Genomic DNA, 14,595 nt, shown 5'->3' with positions numbered 1-14,595 from the left:
TAGTTCTAATGCTACACGGTTAGAATCACTTCTGCACTATCCTATTCACTATTTGTTATGATCTTTACTATTACGTCTAGTTGTGTACACTCTGACCATGCAGAGGCACACGTGCTTGTACTGGCACTGATGTCGTACCCCTGATCTTGACTAATTTGCACTATTGGACACAATCCATGAAATTGCTAGTTTCTAATTGGTGTGTTGCACTTTGTATTATCACTGAGCACCGAATTTCCCGCGTATCTCTCTGATGTCCCGAAATATGAAGCCTTATTTAGGAGCGCGGCGCAACGTGTCCGCCCTCTGAAGACCCTCGAGACGAGGGTCGCCTCGTATACACAGAGGGTGTGTGTACTCGCCTATTTGCCTATTTATACCCACCTATTTGTGCTTGCGGGGTTTGAGCTCTGGCTCTTTGGTCTTGCCTCTCAACTGTCAATCAACTGGTGTACAGGTTCCTGAGCCTATTAGGCTCTATCATATCTACACTTGAAACTGTTTATGGAGTCTACCTCCACCACATCACTTCCTAATGCATTCCATTTATCAACCATTCTGTGGCTCATTTGGGCACTCAATTTCCACCTGTATCCCCTAGTCCGTGTGCCCCTTGTGTTAAATAGCTTGTCCCTTTCTACCCTATCAATTTCTTTGAGAATCTTGTATGTGGTGATCATATCTCCATTAACTCTTTTGTCTTCCAGCGACGTGAGGTTTAACTCCTGTAGTCTCTCCTCGTAGCTCATGCCTCTCAGCTCGGGAACTAGTCTGGTGGTAAACCTCTGAACCTTCTCCAGTTTGTCTTATGCTTGACTAGATATGGACTCCACGCTGGAGCTGCATACTCCAGGATTGGTATGACATATGTGGTATACAATGTTCTGAATGATTATTTACACAAGTTTCTAAATGCCGTTCTTATGTTGGCAAACCTGGCGTATGCCGTTCATGTTATCCTCTTGATATGGGCTTCTGGGGACAGGTCTGGCGTGATATCAACCCCCAAGTCTTTCTCTCTGACTCATGAAGAATTTCATCTCCAAATTATAATTTGTACCTAGTCTCCTGCTTATTACGTTGTTGTGGGTCGATGGATTGTCCCTTCCGGACTACCCACCAAAATCTCTGTAGAGTGTTTATACTTCGATCAGGAGATCACCCTGTACGCTTCTTGCTTTTGGAGAGGGCTCAGCGTCACACACTTAGGGGATGCGGCTCCAACACTGGCCTTGTTTTCAAGTGCACACACCCACTTGAGCCGCCGTGACTTCCCACTCTCTTCTTGTTTGGTATGATCTCCTCAATCCCCTTTTCTGGATTATTATTCTGTACTACCCTGTCCACAGCTTTGGTTCTCTCTCTCGCTCTCTCCTTTTACCTGCTTTCTGGGAAGCCTCACCTAGGACACGGGCAAACACCTGATGATTATCAACATTTAATATACAAAGAATACGTGCAACGCACATTCAAGATACAATAACTCCAATACTCTATATTATTATGATCAGATTGCCATCCAATCCCATCAGGACTCTGTCAGCTGTTTATATCAAGTGGAGGCCTAACAATTTGATATAGAAGGTTATAGAACCACAGATGGTATAAAATCATTCCTCTCATTGTTTGCTGATGATGCAAAAATTATGCGGTGCATTAAGTCGGAGGAAGATAGTATGAGACTACAAGATGACCTAGACAGACTCCATGAATGGTCCAACAAATGGGTACTAAAGTTCAACCCGAGTAAATGTAAGATAATGAAACTAAGCAGTGGAAACAGGAGGCCAGACACAGGATACAGAATCGAAAAGCTCAGGAATCTGTACACCAGTAGATTGACGGTTGAGAGGCGGGAACAAAGAGCCAAAGCTCAATCCCCGCAAGCACAACTAGGTGAGTACACACACCTTCCCCAGCTCACCTCAGTTCACAGCCCCCGGGTACCAGTGGGAGCGCTCAATGTTACACACTATTATATTCTTCCCAGTAGTATCTAAACAAGCGGTCTTAACAAGGGGTTTGCGCGCCCTCATGTGCACTTTAGGGGATGAGACACTCGCCACATTTTGTGTTGTTCTGTGGGTAAATTGTGAGCACAAATTAGGAAGAGGCTGGGGAGAACATCTGTACTCTTTTATCATATCAATGTACGAATTATTCAACAAACTTGCGAAACAAATTTTGAGAACATAGCAAACCGTCCATTATAATAGCGCATTGCATTTTGACGTATACTTTACCTAAGGCCAAAAATTGTAGGTCTAGAAAAAGATAGAGTCTCACGAAAGTGACATACTCTCCCGTTTTCTGTTATGGGTCCTCTGGTAGGTTAGGATAAGGGCACTTTAGTACGACAGTTTCTTGATGTTGAGAAACCTTAGGACAGGTTGAACCAAGAGTGCGAAAGCATTTGCTGGCCTAATCTGTGTGTCTAATTAAATCTAGTCCCAGTGGCTGGCGGCCTCAGGCGCTGTGTCGCTCCTGGGAGAGTAAGATCAGTTGCAGTGTTCAGAAGACGTGTTGCAAGACTCGCACTAAGCAACTTTTGGAAGTCACATTTGGTTTATGCCGCACTTTTTTACAACTAGTCACCTTGGGGAGTAGTAGAACTCCCAGAACCCCAATAAACAGGTATCAAGCAGGTAACTTAAATATTCTCGTCAACAAAAATTCTCAGTGATGTAATTTTTTGGTTTAGGTCCCATGCCTTTGTGTCTAGTAGGTCCCATGCCTTTGTGTCTAGTGCGATGAATTAGAAAATCCGTTACCACTGCTAGACATAGGCTCGGCTACAATTACCTCTGAGAGTTTGCAACATCTGCTGATGTAAATTTGATTAAATGTAAACTCTGAGCAGAACTATTCGCATACTTTGTGTCATATAATGTGAAAAAATCGCGGAATTCAGAGAACACCATCAATGGAGTCGAAGAAATGTTTGAGTTCTTCATTCATAATGATTGAGACACTAATCTGAAAATTAATATGCAAATAGAGCACTGTCTATTCTGGCTGGTGGTGTGCCACTCTTTAATAAAAATAAAGTAAAATAAAGTAAATAAGACTGCTTGCGACCTCTACTGTGTGAGAGCTGCAGGTAACACAGAGAATAAATACTTATAACATTAAATATAACAAAAATGACATTAATAACAAACAAAACAAAGCCGCTTATCCACTTGGCGATAACACAAAATAAATATAAAATAAATATAAACACTAGTGAGGTACTACATTAGGCAAGTAAGTAATTATCAAAAGAAGGCACCAAACTGGGAAGGCTATGTAGCACCATCAAATGTGCAGGATAATCAGAGGGCGCTAAATATCACCAAGGATGCCAATACGAGAACCGAAACGCATAAGGCGAACGATATCAAAAGTATCCGAGTCACCAAGAATACTATCGAGGGATAAGTGAACGCGGGGGATGGTCGGAAAACAACACACGCTTGTCTCGGAAGTCAGGACATTCAACAATTAGATGAACGACCCCAAGAGGGACAATGCAATTAGGAAAATAAGGAGCAGGGCGGCGCTCTATCAAGTGGCCATGAGTTAAGCAAATATGGCCAATACGCATCCTCGTCAGAGCCGTTTCCCATCGCCGGTTACGGTGGTAGGACGATGGCCACGAGGACACACAACTCTTAAGAGTACGCAGTTTGTTACCAGTAACAGACGACCAGCAAGCCTGCTAACGGGTAAGGATGGAGGAATGGATAACCGGGTAAACACCGGAATAAGGAATACCTTTACGAGAGATGGGACAAGAGCAGACAGCTTCCCTGACCGCAGCATCCGCACGCTTATTTAAAGAGACACCAATATGGCTGGGAACCCAACAAACCTCGACCGACTTAAATTTACTGTGAACAAAAAACAACCAATGTTGGATCTCGACAAAAACTGGATGAACCGGATTAAAGGACCCAAGAGCCATGAGGGCACTACGAGAGTCAACAACAACTACAAAGGAGGATTGACAACGAGAAAGCAGGAGACGAAGAGCATCGAGAATAGCATAAAGTTCTGCTGTGAAGATGCTAGTCTCCGGAGGTAAGCGGCACATATAAGTGCGATCAGGAAAAACAACAGAGTAGCTAACACCGTCCGCAAACTTAAGACCCTTCAGTGAAGACAGAAACGGAGTGGGAGTGAGAAGAAAAGTGCTCCAGGAAAAGGCGTTTTAGAACCGTAGGAGGGGTAAGAGCTTTAGTGATGCGGGTCAAGGATGTACAAAACTGCGGAAGGGGGGGACTCCATGGGGGGACAAAGAAGGAACAACACGAGGAGAAATATTAGACATACGAACGGAAAGAGAATTCTATAAGCGAGACAACCGGGCAGAAAGAAGGAGGTGGTGAACAGGAACATCAACCGCAGAAGGGGCAAAAGTACAAGCACGACAGAGGCGAGAGGAAGGAGGTTGCAAGGACCGCGCAAGATAACGAAGATAGTAGCGATCACAGCGTTCCTAGAGAGAAAGGAAGCCAGTGTCAACATACAAGCTGAGGATGGGAGTCGAACGAAAGGCACCAGAACTGAGGCGCAACCCAGTATGGTGCAAAGCATCAAGACTGCGAAGAGTAGAAGGAGAAGCAGACGAGTAAGCAGGGCACCCATAATCAAGCTTAGACAGGACGAGAGAGGAATGTAAAGCAAGTAGTGCGCGCCTATCCGCTCCCCAAGAAGTATGGGACAATGCCCGAAGGAGGGTAAGGGCCTTAGAGCATTCAACACGGAGGTAAGAGATATGAGACGACCAAGACAAACGAGTGTCAAAAATCAACCCCAAAAGCTTAGCGGAATCCTTGTACACAATGGGGTGACCATAAATCGACAAAGAAGGACGAAGAACGACACGCCTCCTAGTAAAAGTCATAGCACAAGTCTTAGATGTAGAGAACCTGAAGCCATGACCGGTGGCCCAAGACGACACGGCATCAATTGCAAGTTGAGCCGGCGTTGAAGGAGAGTCGAATCATCACCCTGACAGCAAAGGGAAAGATCGTCGACATAAAGAGCGGAGAAGAAACCTGACGGAAGAAAGGATAGAAGACCATTGAGGGCAACCAGAAAAAGAGTAGTGCTCAGAACACTACCCTGGGGCACACCTTCGTATTGCTGAAAAGAGGCAGAGAGAGTGGTACCAAGGTGCACCCGAAAGGAACGACGAGAGAGGAAGCTGCGGAGAAAGAGAGGGAGATGACCACGAAGGCCAAAAGAATGAAGCTGGGATAGAATATGATATCGCCAGGTGGTGTCGTAAGCCTTTTCCAGGTCAAAAAGGATGGCAACAACGAAGGTCTTCGCAGCAAACGCAGTACGAATATAGACCTCCAAGTTCACCTGGACATCTGTTGTGCTGTGGCACTTGCGGAAACCATATTGAGAAGGAGAGAGGTGGTGAGGGTGTTCTAAGAACCACATCAGACGAACGTTAACCATACGTTCAAAGAGTTTGCAGACACAACTTGTGAGGGCAATAGGGCGAAAGTTCTTAGGGGATGTTCCCAGAGACCCTGGTTTGCGAACAGGGAGGACAACGAAATCGAGCCAGTCCTCAGGGACTGACGACGATTCCCAGATCCGATTATACAAACTCAGTAAATACTGAGACGTGCAAGGAGGGAGATGGCGAAGCATCTCATAATGAATGCCATTGGAGCGAGCCGCCGTAGAACCGGAGAGGGCCAGGGCAGACCGAAGTTCAGAGAAAGAGAGAAGGGATCGTTATAGGGAAGGCAAAGATGAGTACAAAAATCCAAAGGGCAAGATTCAAGGACAGGTTTACGAAGAAGGAAAGATTGGGGAAGATGAAGACCAGAGCTAACCGAAGAAAAGTGGGAACCCAGTTCGGTAGCGACCTGCAACGGGTCCGCCACAAGAGTACCACGGAGGTGAAGTACCGGTGAGACATCGGGAACGAACTTACCCGTTATCTTGTGGATACACTTCCAGATCTGTGGCAGAGGAGTTTCGGACGTAATAATTGAGACATAAGATGCCCAACAATCACGTTTAGCTATATGGATGGCCCTACGGGCCACCACACTCGTCTTTTGAAATAAAAGAAAAGAATCAACCGTCTGCTGGCGGCGGTGTCCCTTCCAGGCTGCATGCTTACAGCGGACAGCCCGAGCATAGTCTGTATTCCACCAGGGAACGCACTTCAGTGGGCCCAGAGAGGAAGAGAAAGAAATAGAGCGGAGGGCAGGGTCGAAGACGGTGTCATGAAAAAGGAGGAGAGCGTGGGAGAGGCAGAAGAGAGCGCTCAGAGAGAGCAGCACTGAGGGTAAATAGGTCCCAGTCTGCCTTAGCAAACTGCCACCTAGAAAAGGAGAGGGGAGGGTGAAAAGAGAAAAATGTAACAAGGATAGGGAAATAGTCATTGCCATGGAGGTCATCAAGAACCTGCCACGGGAAATCTAAGTAAAGAGAAGACGAGCAAAGAGAAAGATCAAGACAGGAAAGGGTGCGAGTCTGAGAGTCCAAATGCGTGGGCTCACCAGAATTCAGAAGAGACAGGGAAGAAGAGAGGATGAACGGCTCAAGAAGGCGACCTCGGGTGTTCGTCAGAACATCACCCCAAAGGGAATGACGACAATTGAAATCACCCAGCCGGAGCACAGGCTCCGGCAAGGAGTCTAGTAGGTGTTTCAGATCGGGAAGAGAAAGCGGGACACTCGGGGGAGATAAATGGAATAAACGGTGAACCATTTCCCCACAAAGATACGAGCAGCAGAACAATGGAGAGGCGAAGGAAAAAGTAAAGGGTCAAAGGGAACATCAAAGCGAATCAAGAGAGCAGAAGAGTTAGAAGCCCCAGCAACAGCTGGGGGGGGGGGAGAGAAAGGAATAGCCACGAAAGCGACCAGGACGAGCACAAAGCATCGGCTCCTGGAGACAGACACAAAGGGTCGAAAACCGAGAACTCAGAAGTTTGAATTCGAAGAAATTGGCGTAAAATCCACGAACGTTCCATTGAAGAATAGACATCGACGAGAAGAGGAAGGACAGCAACAGGGAACAACGAAGAAACACAGGGGAAAAGGAACACACTACGTTAAAGAAGCGCAGGGTCAGGGTCAGCGAAGTCAGGGTTAGGGAGCATGGGTAAACCGAGTAAAGAAGGGGGGAAGGTAGCTAGAGAACCAACCAGGGGCGGACGAGTAGAGTCCAGAGGAGGAAGAGGGGGGAACAACCGAGGGTCAAAGACAGCAGCAGGAGGGGCAGAAACCAGGGGATGCACCTCAGCAAGGGCACCAACCGAGAGAGAAGCGGGGGCCAAAGAGACCTCCATAGCAGGAACAGGGGGCGTAACCACCGAAATGGGAGGGGACGGAGCGAGAGAGTCAGAAGTAGGGGGCGAGGAAGAAAGCGAAGCCTTTTTACCAGCCGGGGAGGAGAAAGGAGAGGAGCCCGGCTTATGCTTCTGACTCAGAGACTGGTGTCCCAGCAACTACGTACTGCGCAATGGATTCCAGAGTCTCAACAGAAGAAGCTGAACGAGAGCACACATGACGGCCGTTGAGAGAGCGATGGACATCAGCCCAGACTGACAGGCGGCGTGGAGAGCCAATAGACGGAGGAGAAGGATGGGAAGGAGGATCGAAGGGAGACGAGGAAGAAGACATAGGAGACATGACAGACCGGGCAGAAAGAAGGTGAACCCCAGACAGAGGACCAGGAGGGGGAGCCTTCGGGACAGAACTCAATGGAACAGAGGAGGGGGCGGTGGGCGTATCAGGGTCAAAGGCCTGGAAACGGTTTTGAGTCTGAGGAAGGCGGGAAGGATAAGGAGAGGAAGAGCGCAACACGTGAGCATAAGAGACGTTAGCATAAGGTGGGAGCCGGCGAACTTGGCGCCACGCCTCAGGAAAAGACAAACGCTCCCGGTGCTTCAAATTGAGAACGGCTGCCTGAAGCTTGTAATGGATACACGCACGGGAGAAGGTAGGGTGGGCCTCACCGCAATTGAGGCAGCGAGCCTGGGGAGAAGTGCACTCTGACTTAGAGTTATCTTCGCTCCCACCCAAAGGACAGAGAGAGACAGTTCCAGAGCAGCGGAGGGCACCATGCCCAAACCTCCAGCACTTATTACAGAACCGAGGAGAGGGAATGTACTCCTGGACAGAGCACCTGGCACCAGCAAGAATGTCAGAAGACAGAAGGGTCCTACTATCAAAGGTAATCTTCACAACTCGAAGGGGTTGACGGCGACGACCACGAGGAGGACGAGTAAACGAGTCTACCTGGAGGACAGAATGGCCCTAGGCATCGAGGATATGACGAATATCTTCGTAGCAGTCCTGGAGATTCCAAACATCGGTAGCAACATGGGATGGGAGTAGAATAGTTCGAACACTATCATTCAACCGAGCGTTCTTGGAGACCCGAACAGGTGTTTTGCCAAGGCAGGACAAAGCGGCCAAGTGGAAAGCTGCATCCTGAGAAGGAGCAGCAACGACTTGTGAACCGAGATAGGAGGGGTGGAAAGTAACAGAGGCATCTACGAAATCAACAAGATGCCTATGAAGGGAGAAATCGTCAGGAGGCGCAGAATCAAGAGGGAGGAGATCAAAGTATTTGGCCCACGAAGCAGGATCAAACAAGGCCTGATACGCATCAGTACGGGAAGGAATCAAGCAAGTGCGGCCGTGTCGAGGACGGCGTTGAGAACCCCGAGAGAGAGAGGGGTTAAAAGGCGCAGTAGTCACAACTAGAGACGGAGCCGTGCCAGGGGACGAGGTGGTCACCACTGGGGGCTTGGGGCTCGACCCAACCACAGAGGAGGGAGGGAAGCCGTGGGCAGTAGTCAGAAAGGTCAAAGGAGGAGCAAGGTAGTGGCCCAATGCAGCGGGAGCTACAGAGCCTGGTCTTCCAACACGGTCCGACTCGGGGGCTTGGTCGCCCACTCCACGAGCCTGAGAAGGTAAAAAAGAGGACCAGAATTAGACATAGGTACGAAGAGAAAAACATTCATTCACGAATGTGCCCCCCATACCCACCATGGAGTCACAATTAGAGGCAGGGCACCCAACAAGAAGGTATCGCTGATCATGCCGGGGGCCTCCTACGGGTGCATTGTGAGTATACGCTCCACAAACGCCACCTTAAGAATCGCCAGTTCATCGAGATCGGGTTCAGTGATGAAAAGAGGATTGACAATAAAAGGTTCGCCTCGCTCTCAACGTTAGGTACTACAGTTCTACGGATGCAAAAGTATGCCTCCCCAAGCACCCGGGCATCAAAATAGTAGCAGTTTAAAAGAATAACCAAAACAAACAAAAAGTTGGCAGGAAATGACAAACAGATATGAGAAGAGGGGGGGGGGAGAAAAACGAAACATAAGGAAAAGAAAATGCAATCCGGCATAATTGGAGAACACAGCAGCAGGAGCTTAAGGCCACAAAAGGACAGAGGATAGTCCCATTGAGCATTACACTCCGGCAGCCAACCACCAAGCCCCCTCATGGAGCCAATGGGCCGGATGGGGAGGGGGGTACATTAAGCAAAAGAAAGGTGCAAATTAATACTCTATACAAGAGCTGCTAGAGTCTACCGACACCCAGGGAAGCATGAGTAGATGTTGCAGCTTGGAGCATGAAGTGTATTCTGAGGACTGGACGTTGGTGAGCTCCTTATATATACGACCCAGGACAGCATAGATGGCGCCGATGTCGTGGGTAACAATCGGCCGGCAATTAAACAAGCAGTGAGTAGTACTGGGTCTCTGCCCAGACATCAGGTGTCCAGATGTCTTGGGTACTAGAGAGTGGAGAGGGGGGAAGGGTGTCTGTATAGACACTGGGCACGTATTGTTGTTGTTGATATTGATTCCTTATTTTGGAGCATGCAGATACGTTGGTGAATAAGTGGTAAAGGGAACAGGCAGGATCTTCTGCCTGAGCAGGAGATTACCATAACATGATATACTGCCAGGAATCTTAATGAAGTATCCCAAATTTGTTTACTGCAGGTAAAACCTGCACATGACTAAGGCTGCTGACCAGTTGGGTAGTTGTGGAGCAAGACTAGTAAGTGTGTGTCTCACCATAGTTGTAAAGTGCTTTGTATACCGTAGTGAGCCTCTTGTTAATTTTACTTGTGTTATACAAAGATTATTGATATGTATAAGTATTTGTTTACATGAATGAGTATATATGTACATGTGCATGTAACATTAACAATTGTTTAAGTAATTATCAAAACAAGGCACTAAGTCGGGGAGGCTATATGTCAAAAGCACTATCAAAAGAGCGGGATATTCAAAAGGTGCTAAATATCACTAAGGATGCCAAAACGAGAACAAGAACGCATAAGGTGAAAAACATCAAAGGGACCTGATTCACCAACGACATTGAGGGACAGGTGATCGCGAAGGACAGTTGGGAAAACAGATGCACGAATATGCATCTGGTAGTCAGAACATTCAACAAGGATATGCACGACCGTAAGAGGGACAATGCATTTTGGAAAATAAGGAGGAGGGCAGTGCTCCATTAAGTGCCTGTGAGTTAAGCGAGTATGACCAATATGTAACCTCACCAGAGCCGTTTCCCACCGCCGGTTACGGTGGTAGGAGGAAGGCCATAGGGAACACACTACCCTTAAGAGCAAGCAGTTCCTTACGAGTAACAGAAGACCAATAACCCTGCCAACGGGCAAGAATTGAGGAATGAATAACTGGGTTGAAGTTGGAATGAGGAATACATTTACGGGAGATGGGACAGGTGAGGAGTATCACAAAAGTAAAAAGCAACACAATACACAGAACAGGGAAGGGTTAACACAAAAAAATACAAACACGCATTTAACAGGTATAAGCAAAGCACACAAGTAGAAGTATAAATGAAAAGGCACCGGAGCACCACAAAAATATAATCATAGAAAGAAGACCGAATGAATACAAGAACAACATAATGGCAAAGACAAACTACACAAAGAACAGGGCATAACCAAAACAGTCACCAGAACTCATATTTATTTGGAAACAATGTCCGAGTATATGTCGCACATTACGCATCCCAGACCTCCCATTTGCCCTCATTAGATGGGCCATGCCTACCCCTTGGACGCATATACTCCGGAACAGCCTGCACGGATAACTCCAAGGGCGCTGGCAGGACAAGGACCCCGGCACAGGATTCAGTGGCCCGGAGTCCTTCCAGACAGCATCCTTCTTCAGCACCGTAACTAGATCATGGCTTCAAATATCGCTGAAAGTAGGGGCAATAACCCCCCATTCCTCTTGTGTGAGGGAGGACACAGGAGCAGACACGGAGGACCCCACACCAGTGACTGCACCTGGGACAGAGCCACTCACCACCAAGAAGACCGTACCACAAGCAGGCACCACAGGAGCTGCAGCAGGCCAACAATCACCACATATCACAGCAGGGGATACCGAATCAGCGTAGTCCTCCACCTCCGCCTAGTCGACGCCACAAGGGGGGATACAAACAGAGCTCGTCAGGAATGGTTCAACACCAGGCATGAGTCATCGGAACTGTCGACCTCCTTCAGAATGCCTCCATCCTGCAACCGCTGGGAGGCTGCACGCGGTCACACATCACACGGTCACGTAACACCGCAACCACCTCGACCACCAGAGGCACCGGACCATGCACCACGACAGATTGCACCATGTGTAGTGCAGGGATATGCATCCCATACAACCCCCTCCCCCCACAGCCCGTCCTCCAAACAAAGACCTAAAAGTGATTCCATGCGCCCACCAAACCCCCAGATTCAACCCGTCCTCGACTCAACTCCACTACATCCAGCAGTCGACCCCACAGACGCATTTATAAATTTTAACATGCTGTTCATTCAAAACCGGAATTTTCTCAAATATACATTATCATTATAATTTATTAGCATATTCTGCATATATAGGCTTAAGTTCGGTTAGGTGTTTAGGGTCTCGTGGCGATTATTTGTATTTGTAGTACGTGGGTGAAGCATTTACAACGTTGTGGTCCGAACAAAATTCGTCAGATAATCACTTGTTCCGGGAGTGTTCAAACGTCAACAGTTGTGAGTCGTGTGCAAACCGTTTTTCATTCATAAACATGGGGTTTGGAGGGTGCCTGTTATCACTTTCGCATCTTTGGAGGACGGGCTGCCTGATTATGAATGAAAACGGTTTACACACGACTCTACTGTTGACGATCGAACACTTCCGGAACAAGTGATTCCCTGCCGAATTTTGTTCGAATAAATAGAAATGGAAATGTTCGTTTGTTCAAAATCGCTAATCTCCGAAAGTTCTTCACCGATTGCTTTGAAATTTTCACACAACGTTCCACTCGCATCCGGCCAGGTTTTTATATACATACTATATAGATGTTCCGTCTGTGACGGTAAAAAAAAACATGCTTTTTCTGAAAAACTGTGTTTTTCATGTGTTTTTCCATGTGAAGAAAATCTTTGAAACCTCTTTACCGATTGCTTTGAAATTTTGATACAACGTTGCATTCTCATTAGCGCGTTATTTTGTATATCTACTACATACATGCCTCACCTGTGACAGGAAAAAAACATGCTCTTTTTGAAAAACAGCGCGATCTGTTGGACATAAGAGCAACACTAGCTGTAATCTCAAAAAGTTCTTCACAGATTTCTTTGAAATTTAGACACAACGTTCCATTCGAATAGGCACGTCTTTTCATATACCTACTTTACAGATGCCACCTCTGTGACAGGTAAAAACATTCGTTTTTGAAAAACAGTGCCATCTGTTGCACATAATAGCAACATGCATGCTATACTAACTATGTCACGAATTCCATTTCAATGTTTCCGATTGCATTGATAAATTTTATTTATATAGATTTCGATATACTTTATTTTTTATTGAATAATTTTGGGCGACATTGTGTTGGAATTGACCTGTGTTGCTTGCCATACCATTCATTTCGTAAGTACAAGTATGCATGCCACACCTGTGACTGGTAAAACTATTCTTTTCTTGAAAAACAGTGCCATCTCTTGCATGTAAGAGCAACACACATGCTCTAAGTGTGTAAACACTAAACATGTTACAATTCCTTTTCAGTGTTTCTGATTGCATTGATAAATTGAATTTTAATAGATTTTGATTTACTTTCATTTTCATTTAATTATTTTGTGTGAATTGCGTTGGAATTGAGCTATGTTGTTTACCATATTGTCTATTTCGTGAGTATAGTTTATTTTTTAATTTATTCATATTTTCAATTAATTTTTTAACTTTTTTTTATATATCAGTGATGGGAACATCAGATCACTTTATGTTCCCAATTTTCTGATGTGAACATCAAACCATTTGGGAAGGCATCAGACGACGGAATGGGGAAAGGTGGGGATGATGAAGGGACGGAAGTGAGAGATGGTGGGGAGGACGAGGGGACAAGCGAGGGGGTAATGGTGGGGAAGGAAGAGGGGACAGGGAAGTTTGGGATGGTAAGGACAAGGGGATGGGGGAATGGAGAATGGTGGGGAGGATAAAGGGATAGAGGAGTGGGGCATGGTGGGAAGGAAGAGGGGAAGGTGGAGTGGGGAATGGTGGGGAGGACGAGGGGACAGTGGAGTGGGGAATGGTTGGGAGACCGAAAAGACGGGTGAAGGGGGAAAGGTGGGGAGGACTGGGGGGACAGGGAAGGTTGTTGTGGCTCAGCAATGCAGCAATGCACATGCGTTGGTAAGCCCCAGCAACGCATGACCGGGTACTGCTAGTCTATATAAATAAAAATGGAAATGTTCGTTTTTCGGAAATCACTAATTTCCGAAAGTTCTTCACCGATTACTTTGAAAATTTCACACATTTCATTTGCATCCGAGTGGGTTTTTATATACATACTATATAGATGTCACGTCTCTGACGTAAAAAAAAAATTGAAAAACTGTTTTTTTTGTGTGTTTTTCAAGTGAGGGAAATCTTTGAAACCTCTTTACCGATTGCTTTAAAATTTTGAGACAACGTTGCATTCGAATAGACGGATGTTTTTTATATACATACTAAATACATGCCTCCCATGTGGCAGGAAAAAACATACTTTTTTTTAAAAACAGCGCCATCTTGTTACGAACCCGGATCCAGCGTCCGAGCATGGAGCAGTGACGACCGCGCCATCTGTGGGTCAGCTCCCGAAACCCCCACCAAATGGACGACGACACCTGGTGAGGACAAGGTGTACCAGCCACAAGGGCCAGTTTCCAGTCCGGTTCAGCTCACAACACAGCCGCTGCTGACCTCTGGTGAGGTGGTGCTCAGACACCAGCGCCATCTATGGAGTGGATAGGTGGGCGTTTGTGTCTGAGCCTGTAAGTGAGGTGCCTTAGTGTGTCCCAGTTATTGATGACGTGTCTGCTTACAGAGTCGACCTGGGACTGCTGTGATGGACGTCGAGTCAGTCTACCCGAGGCAGCCGTCTCCATACCGTGTGCTTTGCTGCAGCAGCTGTGAAGTCGTCCCCCGGAAGAACACTGTGGTGTTACCTTGCCAGTGGAGTGGCAGTTGAAAGGATCGTCGTTCCCGGGACCGACTGCTGGAGACGTTTATCCACTGGGGTATTGAGGACAGGAGAGTGATTTGTGGTGTCA

This window comes from Procambarus clarkii, chromosome 30 (assembly GCF_040958095.1).
Source record: "Procambarus clarkii isolate CNS0578487 chromosome 30, FALCON_Pclarkii_2.0, whole genome shotgun sequence".
NCBI classification, from domain to species: domain Eukaryota; kingdom Metazoa; phylum Arthropoda; class Malacostraca; order Decapoda; family Cambaridae; genus Procambarus; species Procambarus clarkii.
The sequence above is the reverse complement of the archived record's forward strand: the minus strand, read 5'-3'. Positions refer to the sequence as shown.